Source organism: Erpetoichthys calabaricus, chromosome 4, assembly GCF_900747795.2.
Source record: "Erpetoichthys calabaricus chromosome 4, fErpCal1.3, whole genome shotgun sequence".
Classification (NCBI taxonomy): Eukaryota; Metazoa; Chordata; class Cladistia; order Polypteriformes; family Polypteridae; genus Erpetoichthys; species Erpetoichthys calabaricus.
The window spans coordinates 163,494,913-163,506,511 of NC_041397.2; the positions used below are offsets into that span (position 1 = coordinate 163,494,913).

Genomic DNA, 11,599 nt, shown 5'->3' on the forward strand with positions numbered 1-11,599 from the left:
CTCAAGCTCTCTGTACTTTCTGTACACACCCCGACGCTGTAAGCAGATAAGAGCAGGCTCACTCACGCTCTCTGTACACACACCCCCCTGCCCGGCGCTGTACGCAGCCAGGAGCAGGATGCCTGCTCCGCCCTCATTGCTGACTTACCTTTTGACGCCTTGCAGGGGCCCGAAGCGCCGGCTCGGATCACAAAGATGAACAGACCCAGCTAACAGTGGCTGACCATTTTCCTTAAGCACGACTGTCAAAAGGGCCGATGCCAGTCAAACAGCGCACCCGACAACAGGTAGAGACCAGAGCGCGGGGGAAACGACCCATTAATCAGGTGGCATACGGCGGATACCGGAAATGCCAGAGGGGCAGGGGGGGCGGGACAAACACCTGTCAAAATGTATGATATAGAATAGTGACACCTTATACTACTTTCTTCTATTTCGTGTAGTAAACAATATCATTCAGAGCTTCCTATCATTAACAAAGCAAAAGACACCAAATGGTGAGAAGCTTGTTCTTTACTCTTTACAAGTAGCAGCAGCAGTAACAACAACATCAACAACAACAGCAATTACAAGAACAACAGGAGAATCATCAAAAACACATGTGGAAGAATTACACACAGAAACACAGTGGGAATGAGGTGCTTCGTTTGTTATTACAGCTTCAATTGGTACTTACCAAAGAGGCTTAATCAACGGTTTGTTCTATTTGTAAAATGTTCCAGAAATATTAATCCTCATGGAACGAGTTCATTCCCAAGAAGGAGGAGGTGATTATGTTGTACAATATCCTATTTCAAACGTCATACTGACATTTAGTCATCGAAGAAGGAAATTATCCACTCTTGTGCTTAAATAAGCTTTGGAGAAGCTGGGGATCGAACCCAAGACCTCACACATGCAAAGCGTGCGCTCTACCACTGAGCTACTTCCCCTGTTTTCCTGTGAACTTTGGTGCTCCCTTTTCAGCCCCGTGCACAAACTGTCCCCTTTTTACTCTTCAATTAAGATTACCAAGCACTTTTACATGAAAAAAGACAGGAAATGAGAAAGGAAACTGGAAAATACAGAAAAGTCAAAATGGAGAGAATAAAAGGTCAGTAGAAGAAACTAGATTTTACCAAACAGTTTTTGTAAATTTTCTCTTAATTCTTCAATGAAAGACGTAAAGTAGATTTTAATTTCTTCCAGAAAACCATTTCAATTGTAGAAAAAAATTAAAGACAAATAAGATAATTTGTAGTAGCAGATAATCATGTAGTAAACAATATCATTCAGAGCTTCCTATCATTAACAAAGCAAAAGACACGAAATGGTGATAAGCTTGTTCTTTATTCTTTACAAGTAGCAGCAGCAGCTACAATAATATCAACAACAACAGCAATTACAAGAACAACAGGAGAATCATCAAAAACACATGGGGAAGAATTACACACAGAAACAAAATGGAAATGAGGTGCTTGGTTTGTTACTGCAGCTTCAATTGGTGTAAACAAAAGAGCCGTAAACTACAGTTTGTTCTATTCGGAAAGTGTTTCTGAAATACTAATGCTCAGGGAAACAGTTCTTTTCCAACAAGGAGGAGATGATTATATTGTACAATATCCTATTTCAAACATTGTCATACTGACATTTAGTTATAGAAGAAGGAAATTGTCCACCATTGTGCTTAAATAAGCATTGGAAAAGCTGAGAAAGAGAACGGAAACTGGAAAATACGGAAAAGTCAAATTGGAGAGAATAAAATGTCAGTAGAAGAAAATAGGTTTTAGCAAACATTTCTTGTAAAGTTTCCCGTAATTCTTCAATGAAAGACGTAAAGTAGATTTTAATTTCTTCCAGAAAACCATTTCAATTGTAGAAAAAAATTAAAAGACAAATAAGATAATTGGTCATGACAGAGAGTTCTTCTATATCATGTAGTAAACAATATCATTCAGAGCTTCCTATCATTAACAATGCAAAAGACACCAAATGGTGAGAAGCTTGTTCTTTACTCTTTACAAGTAGCAGCAGCAGTAACAACAACATCAACAACAACAGCAATTACAAGAACAACAGGAGAATCATCAAAAACACGTGGAAGAATTACACACAGAAACACAGTGGGAATGAGGTGCTTCTTTTGTTATTACAGCTTCAATTGGTACTTACCAAAGAGGCTTAATCAACGGTTTGTTCTATTTGTAAAATGTTCCAGAAATATTAATCCTCATGGAACGAGTTCATTCCCAAGAAGGAGGAGGTGATTATGTTGTACAATATCCTATTTCAAACGTCATACTGACATTTAGTCATCGAAGAAGGAAATTATCCACTCTTGTGCTTAAATAAGCTTTGGAGAAGCTGGGGATCGAACCCAAGACCTCACACATGCAAAGCGTGCGCTCTACCACTGAGCTACTTCCCCTGTTTTCCTGTGAACTTTGGTGCTCCCTTTTCAGCCCCGTGCACAAACTGTCCCCTTTTTACTCTTCAATTAAGATTACCAAGCACTTTTACATGAAAAAAGACAGGAAATGAGAAAGGAAACTGGAAAATACAGAAAAGTCAAAATGGAGAGAATAAAAGGTCAGTAGAAGAAACTAGATTTTACCAAACAGTTTTTGTAAATTTGCTCTTAATTCTTCAATGAAAGACGTAAAGTAGATTTTAATTTCTTCCAGAAAACCATTTCAATTGTAGAAAAAAATTAAAGACAAATAAGATAATTTGTAGTAGCAGATAATCATGTAGTAAACAATATCATTCAGAGCTTCCTATCATTAACAAAGCAAAAGACACGAAATGGTGATAAGCTTGTTCTTTATTCTTTACAAGTAGCAGCAGCAGCTACAATAATATCAACAACAACAGCAATTACAAGAACAACAGGAGAATCATCAAAAACACATGGGGAAGAATTACACACAGAAACAAAATGGAAATGAGGTGCTTGGTTTGTTACTGCAGCTTCAATTGGTGTAAACAAAAGAGCCGTAAACTACAGTTTGTTCTATTCGGAAAGTGTTTCTGAAATACTAATGCTCAGGGAAACAGTTCTTTTCCAACAAGGAGGAGATGATTATATTGTACAATATCCTATTTCAAACATTGTCATACTGACATTTAGTTATAGAAGAAGGAAATTGTCCACCATTGTGCTTAAATAAGCATTGGAAAAGCTGAGAAAGAGAACGGAAACTGGAAAATACGGAAAAGTCAAATTGGAGAGAATAAAATGTCAGTAGAAGAAAATAGGTTTTAGCAAACATTTCTTGTAAAGTTTCCCGTAATTCTTCAATGAAAGACGTAAAGTAGATTTTAATTTCTTCCAGAAAACCATTTCAATTGTAGAAAAAAATTAAAAGACAAATAAGATAATTGGTCATGACAGAGAGTTCTTCTATATCATGTAGTAAACAATATCATTCAGAGCTTCCTATCATTAACAATGCAAAAGACACCAAATGGTGAGAAGCTTGTTCTTTACTCTTTACAAGTAGCAGCAGCAGTAACAACAACATCAACAACAACAGCAATTACAAGAACAACAGGAGAATCATCAAAAACACGTGGAAGAATTACACACAGAAACACAGTGGGAATGAGGTGCTTCTTTTGTTATTACAGCTTCAATTGGTACTTACCAAAGAGGCTTAATCAACGGTTTGTTCTATTTGTAAAATGTTCCAGAAATATTAATCCTCATGGAACGAGTTCATTCCCAAGAAGGAGGAGGTGATTATGTTGTACAATATCCTATTTCAAACGTCATACTGACATTTAGTCATCGAAGAAGGAAATTATCCACTCTTGTGCTTAAATAAGCTTTGGAGAAGCTGGGGATCGAACCCAAGACCTCACACATGCAAAGCGTGCGCTCTACCACTGAGCTACTTCCCCTGTTTTCCTGTGAACTTTGGTGCTCCCTTTTCAGCCCCGTGCACAAACTGTCCCCTTTTTACTCTTCAATTAAGATTACCAAGCACTTTTACATGAAAAAAGACAGGAAATGAGAAAGGAAACTGGAAAATACAGAAAAGTCAAAATGGAGAGAATAAAAGGTCAGTAGAAGAAACTAGATTTTACCAAACAGTTTTTGTAAATTTTCTCTTAATTCTTCAATGAAAGACGTAAAGTAGATTTTAATTTCTTCCAGAAAACCATTTCAATTGTAGAAAAAAATTAAAGACAAATAAGATAATTTGTAGTAGCAGATAATCATGTAGTAAACAATATCATTCAGAGCTTCCTATCATTAACAAAGCAAAAGACACCAAATGGTGATAAGCTTGTTCTTTATTCTTTACAAGTAGCAGCAGCAGCTACAATAATATCAACAACAACAGCAATTACAAGAACAACAGGAGAATCATCAAAAACACATGGGGAAGAATTACACACAGAAACAAAATGGAAATGAGGTGCTTGGTTTGTTACTGCAGCTTCAATTGGTGTAAACCAAAGAGCCGTAAACTACAGTTCGTTCTATTCGGAAAGTGTTTCTGAAATACTAATGCTCAGGGAAACAGTTCTTTTCCAAGAAGGAGGAGGTGATTATGTTGTACAATATCCTATTTCAAACGTCATACTAACATTTAGTCATCAAAGAAGGAAATAATCCACCCTTGTGCTTAAATAAGCTTTGGAGAAGCTGGGGATCGAACCCACGACCTCACACATGCAAAGCGTGCGCTCTACCACTGAGCTATTTCCCCTGGTTTATTGCAAATTTTGGTGCTCCCTTTTCAGCCCTGTGCACATACTGTCCCCTTTTGACTCTTCAATTAAGATTACCAAGGACTTTTACATGAAAAAAGACAGGAAATGAGAAAGGAAACTGGAAAATACAGAGAAGTCAAAATGGAGAGAATAAAATGTCAGTAGAAGAAACTAGGTTTTAGCAAACAGTTTTTGTAAATTTTCCCTTAATTCTTCAATGAGAGACGTAAAGTAGATTTTAATTTCTTCCAGAAAACCATTTCAATTGTAGAAAAAAATTAAAGACAAATAAGATAAATTGGTCACGACCAAGAGTTCTTCTATATCATGTAGTAAACAATATCATTCAGAGCTTCCTATCATTAACAAAGCAAAAGACACCAAATGGTGAGAAGCTTGTTCTTTACTCTTTACAAGTAGCAGCAGCAGCTACAACAATATCAACAACAACAGCAATTACAAGAACAACAGGAGAATCATCAAAAACACATGGGGAAGAATTACACACAGAAACAAAATGGAAATGAGGTGCTTGGTTTGTTACTGCAGCTTCAATTGGTACTTACCAAAGAGCCGTAAACTACAGTTCGTTCTATTCGGAAAGTGTTTCTGAAATACTAATGCTCAGGGAAACAGTTCTTTTCCAACAAGGAGGAGATGATTATATTGTACAATATCCTATTTCAAACATTGTCATACTGACATTTAGTTATAGAAGAAGGAAATTGTCCACCATTGTGCTTAAATAAGCATTGGAAAAGCTGAGAAAGAGAACGGAAACTGGAAAATACGGAAAAGTCAAATTGGAGAGAATAAAATGTCAGTAGAAGAAAATAGGTTTTAGCAAACATTTCTTGTAAAGTTTCCCGTAATTCTTCAATGAAAGACGTAAAGTAGATTTTAATTTCTTCCAGAAAACCATTTCAATTGTAGAAAAAAATTAAAAGACAAATAAGATAATTGGTCATGACAGAGAGTTCTTCTATATCATGTAGTAAACAATATCATTCAGAGCTTCCTATCATTAACAATGCAAAAGACACCAAATGGTGAGAAGCTTGTTCTTTACTCTTTACAAGTAGCAGCAGCAGTAACAACAACATCAACAACAACAGCAATTACAAGAACAACAGGAGAATCATCAAAAACACGTGGAAGAATTACACACAGAAACACAGTGGGAATGAGGTGCTTCTTTTGTTATTACAGCTTCAATTGGTACTTACCAAAGAGGCTTAATCAACGGTTTGTTCTATTTGTAAAATGTTCCAGAAATATTAATCCTCATGGAACGAGTTCATTCCCAAGAAGGAGGAGGTGATTATGTTGTACAATATCCTATTTCAAACGTCATACTGACATTTAGTCATCGAAGAAGGAAATTATCCACCATTGTGCTTAAATAAGCTTTGGAGAAGCTGGGGATCGAACCCAAGACCTCACACATGCAAAGCGTGCGCTCTACCACTGAGCTACTTCCCCTGTTTTCCTGTGAACTTTGGTGCTCCCTTTTCAGCCCCGTGCACAAACTGTCCCCTTTTTACTCTTCAATTAAGATTACCAAGCACTTTTACATGAAAAAAGACAGGAAATGAGAAAGGAAACTGGAAAATACAGAAAAGTCAAAATGGAGAGAATAAAAGGTCAGTAGAAGAAACTAGATTTTACCAAACAGTTTTTGTAAATTTTCTCTTAATTCTTCAATGAAAGACGTAAAGTAGATTTTAATTTCTTCCAGAAAACCATTTCAATTGTAGAAAAAAATTAAAGACAAATAAGATAATTTGTAGTAGCAGATAATCATGTAGTAAACAATATCATTCAGAGCTTCCTATCATTAACAAAGCAAAAGACACGAAATGGTGATAAGCTTGTTCTTTATTCTTTACAAGTAGCAGCAGCAGCTACAATAATATCAACAACAACAGCAATTACAAGAACAACAGGAGAATCATCAAAAACACATGGGGAAGAATTACACACAGAAACAAAATGGAAATGAGGTGCTTGGTTTGTTACTGCAGCTTCAATTGGTGTAAACCAAAGAGCCGTAAACTACAGTTTGTTCTATTCGGAAAGTGTTTCTGAAATACTAATGCTCAGGGAAACAGTTCTTTTCCAACAAGGAGGAGATGATTATATTGTACAATATCCTATTTCAAACATTGTCATACTGACATTTAGTTATAGAAGAAGGAAATTGTCCACCATTGTGCTTAAATAAGCATTGGAAAAGCTGAGAAAGAGAACGGAAACTGGAAAATACGGAAAAGTCAAATTGGAGAGAATAAAATGTCAGTAGAAGAAAATAGGTTTTAGCAAACATTTCTTGTAAAGTTTCCCGTAATTCTTCAATGAAAGACGTAAAGTAGATTTTAATTTCTTCCAGAAAACCATTTCAATTGTAGAAAAAAATTAAAAGACAAATAAGATAATTGGTCATGACAGAGAGTTCTTCTATATCATGTAGTAAAAAAACATCATTCAGAGCTTCCTATCATTAACAAAGCAAAAGACTCCAAATGGTGAGAAGCTTGTTCGTTACTCTTTACAAGTAGCGGCAGCTGGAACAACAACATCAACAACAACAGCAATTACAAGAACAACAGGAGAATCATCAAAATCACATGTGGAAGAACTACACACAGAAACACAGTGGGAATGAGGTGCTTCTTTTGTTATTACAGCTTCAATTGGTACTTACCAAAGAGGCTTAATCAACGGTTTGTTCTATTCGGAAAGTGTTTCTGAAATATTAATCCCCATAGAAAGAGTTCATTCCCAAGAAGGAGGAGGTGATTATGTTGTACAATATCCTATTTCAAACATTGTCATACTGACATTTAGTCATAAAAGAATTAAATTGTCCACCATTGTGCTAAAATAAGCATTTGAAAAGCTGAGAAAGAGAAAGGCAACTGGAAAATACGGAAAAGTCAAATTGGAGAGAAATAAAAGGTCAGTAAAACAAACAAGGTTTTTGCAAACATTTCTTGTAAAGTTTCCCTTAATTCTTCAATGAAAGAAGTAAAATGTATTTTAGTTTTTCCGGAAAACCATTTCAATTGTAAAAACAAAATTAAAGGCAAATAAGATAAACAGTGATGACAGAGACTTCTTCTATATCATGTACTAAATAATATCATTCAGAGCTTCCTATCATTATCAAAGCAAAAGACACCAAATGGTGAGAAGGTTGTTCTTTACTCTTTACAAGTAGCAGCAGCAGCAGCAACAACATCAATTACAAGAACAACAGGAGAATCATCAAAAACACATGTCGAAGAATTACACACAGAAACACAGTGGAAATGCGGTGCTTGTTTTGTTACTGTATGCTGCTGGTGGAGTATGTGAATTTCCGCTTGGGATTAATAAAGTATCTATCTATCTATCTATCTATCTATCTATCTATCTATCTATCTATCTATCTATCTATCTATCTATCTATCTATCTATCTATCTATCTATCTATCTATCTATCTATCTATCTATCTATCGGTATTTACCAAAGAGGCTTAAACTACACTTCGTTCTATTAGGATAATGTGCCAGAAATATTAATGCTCGTTGAAAGAGCTCTTTGCCAGGAAGGAGGAGGCAATTATGTTGTACAGTTTGCTATTTCAAACATTGTCATACTGATCTCTAGTCATAGAAGATGGACATTGTGAACCACTGTTTTCAAATAAGGAGTGGAGAATTTGTGGATTGATCCTAAAATCCTGCATGTGCAAAGCTGAATAACGTTGGTTTTGTTAAGGTACGTAGACACAGCCTCTTGTTTTGAGTGCAATACAGGGCTGACATGTCAAATGGTATCAGAAGTGACGTCCTTGCACTGATGCATCCCCAGTAAATACAGAAAATCACAGAGCAAGATGAAGCTCCGGCTGCTGCTGCTGCCTTGGCGTTGCCATGAGATGTGCTGCCAATGATGGCTCCATCATACGACCCTGATTGTTTCCTATTCTGCTTTTAACATATGGCAACATTGATGCACTGGGACAGGGGAGCCTGGATAGCTGTTTTAGGCTGTTTAAACCGGAGAAGCCCTTCAAGCCATATGGAATCTCCCTTCTGAAAGGCTTGATGATTATGACTACCTAAAGCAACAGGTCCTCCTCCGCACTGCTGTGAGCCTGGAGCTCAAGGGGTGCCAGTTTCGGCTGTGGCATATTGATCCAGATCACTCTATACAAAGACAGATCCAGGGCATAGTGGACCTGATTCAAAGCTGAATCCACAGAGATCCTTTTGAGTGCATTGTGGTGATGCTTGCTATTGATCCAGTCCTGTCAGGGATAGACAAGAACCTTTGTGATGAAATGCTATGGAATGACGTCCACTCGTTTCTGGATCTGACCTGCAGACTAGAGGGTGCACAAGCCACCTGGATACATCAGGGCTACCCAGGCTTCATCCTTATTTTGATTCAGCCGGTACAGACCTTCAGAGTTGTCAGTGCCACGAGTAGAAGATGCTAGAGTGTGAACACCATCGTGTGGACTAATGCAGCTGCTTTCACTGTGATCAACTGGGACATCTGGCTTGGGAGTTTCACCTCACACTTGGGCAAACAATGGCTCTCAATCTGGCCCAGGTATGTTGCTCACAAGTTTCCCTCAAGATGTTAAAAGAGGACTATTTTAAGGTCTCTATTACGTTGGCTGAAGAGGAATTTTCATCGCTGTTGGACTCTGGTAGCGACCTCTGTGTAGTCCGCTGTGACTTGCTAAAGCAGACCCCTTATAAGGACACAGGCAAAGTGAACATCCGCTGCATCCTTGGGGACGTTAAGACATACAAGACTATATTATTCCCTCTGAAATTTAAAGCGAAGAACTTTATGGTTTGGACTGCTATATCAGACACCTCACCCTGGCCCCTCCTAATTGAAAAAAGGAGTGCCCTATTCCCACGGGTCTTGGCCACCTACATAGCGCCTACCCCCATAGTGGATAGAGAGAGGTTCGCCGCGGACAATGTCAGTCAAGGAAATGGGTTTGAAATTGAACCGAAGTTGTCCAGTGAGATGTGGGACGAATCCTCAAGTGAAGTCCCAGGACAGCTGGCAAACTGTTCTGCACCATCACACGCACCAACAGCATCCACAGACCGGAGACTCAATATGGACACTGACAAAAACGAAATAGCAGTGGGAGGTGAGTGCGATGCTGCATCAGACATGATAACAGTGGGAGGCAAGGACGACTCTGCATCAAACATGGAGGAAGTAGAGATTGGCAACCAGACGGAATTTGCTTGCCAAAAACGAGCTGATAACAACTTGGGTTTTACATTTAGTCATGCCCATGTCGCAAATTACTCTTACTGTCTGGAGAGGGAGGACCCAAATGCTAAAACACCACATATTTTGCTTAAAGATGGTTTTCTGTATTTGGTGATTTCTGATTGCATGTGTGATGGACATATTGAGCAGCTGGTAGTACCAAGTGAGCATAAGGAGAAGGTTTTAAAAATTTCTCACAGTCACATTTTGGGGAGTCACCTCGGCGCGGAAAAGACGAGGGAACGCATTTCGAAACGCATGACGATCGAACTTCCTGGGACACTGTAGTACCTTTCCTCCTGTTAGCTGTCCAGGAGGCCCTGCAATCTTCCATTGGAATGAGTCCTTTCGAACTATTATTTGGCCAGCGACCATTCAGGGTATTGGACATTTTTCGGCATGAATGTATGGGGGCTCGCGAAGGCAACACCTTGGGAGGAGGTTTGTCAACCTAGACATTTCGCAGCAAGAACAGATTGCCAGATTGTCCTCTATTGCAGTGGAACATCAGCAGCATGAGCAGGAGGCTCAAAAACGTAATTATGACAAGACAAGTAAACTCCACGAGTTTAAGAAGGGGGATCAAGATCTGGTTTTGATCCCATCCGATCCACATAAATTTCAGGCTGAATGGCAAGGGCCAGCAATGATAGAAGAGCGTATGTCCTCAGTGAATTATAAAGTCAGAATTTGCGGGTGGCGGAAAATTATACAGATTTTGCATATTAATCTTTTAAAGGAGGGGCACGACCATCACGATGTCCTGGTCATGGCCGTAGCGGTCCCCTTGACTGAGGTCACCATTCGGGATGATTTAACTGACACCTAGAAAGTGGAATTGCTATCCCTGATTGATGAGAACTCTGATGTTTTTTGGCAACACCTGGCTGGGTGCCAATTGATGAACACAAGATCGTCACTCCACCCATTGTGACTATACAGGTGCCCCCATATCGCCTACCAGAGGCAATAAGGAAAGTGATAGACAAGGAAGTCCAACAGATGCTCCAATTAGGCGTTCTTCAGCCAAGCAACAGCGAATGGTGAAGTCCAATCGTACTCGTCTCAAAGTCATATGGTTCGGTTCTGTATTGATTTTAGGTATTTGAACAAGATTATCAAGTTTGATGCATACCCGATGTCACATGTGGATGAGCTGTTGGAAAAGCGTGGCAGGCTTCATATATCTCCATCCCTGATCTCATGAAGGGTTATTGGCAGGTCTCCTTAGAGGAGTCTAGTCTAGAACACCCACTCTGGATGGGTTGTTTTAATTTACAGCACTCACTTTTGGTCTCCATGGCGCACCATTGACCTTTCAGTATGATGGACCATATCCTGTGTCCCCATTCTATGTACGTGGGTGCTTATCTTGACGATGTGGTCATTTTCAGTAATGACTGGGACTCTCATCTCATCTGCCTTTGGGTGATGCTTGACATTTTGTGGCTGGCGGAGTTGAAGGCCAACCCTAAAAAGTGCAAGCTGGGGATGTCTGAAACCCGCTATCTGGGATATTCCATGGGGAGTGTTGGCTCAGGCTTCAAATGGACAAGGTGGGGGAGTTGCTTGCATATCCCCATTCTGAAACCTAGATTCACGTTC

The 11,599-nt window shown here is 38.8% G+C and overlaps 5 non-coding genes across 5 annotated transcripts; all 5 read right to left on the minus strand.

Moving 5' to 3' along the window:
- Positions 1–860: 860 nt before the first annotated feature.
- On the minus strand, positions 861–932 carry trnaa-ugc (transfer RNA alanine (anticodon UGC)). The gene has a single exon. It is a non-coding gene; the product is annotated as a tRNA-Ala (tRNA).
- Positions 933–2,335: 1,403 nt separating this feature from the next.
- trnaa-ugc (transfer RNA alanine (anticodon UGC)) lies at positions 2,336–2,407 on the minus strand. The gene has a single exon. It is a non-coding gene; the product is annotated as a tRNA-Ala (tRNA).
- Positions 2,408–3,810: 1,403 nt separating this feature from the next.
- Positions 3,811–3,882, minus strand: trnaa-ugc (transfer RNA alanine (anticodon UGC)). Its single transcript has one exon. It is a non-coding gene; the product is annotated as a tRNA-Ala (tRNA).
- A 743-nt stretch (positions 3,883–4,625) lies between these two features.
- On the minus strand, positions 4,626–4,697 carry trnaa-ugc (transfer RNA alanine (anticodon UGC)). Its single transcript has one exon. It is a non-coding gene; the product is annotated as a tRNA-Ala (tRNA).
- Positions 4,698–6,111: 1,414 nt separating this feature from the next.
- trnaa-ugc (transfer RNA alanine (anticodon UGC)) lies at positions 6,112–6,183 on the minus strand. The gene has a single exon. It is a non-coding gene; the product is annotated as a tRNA-Ala (tRNA).
- Positions 6,184–11,599: the final 5,416 nt, after the last annotated feature.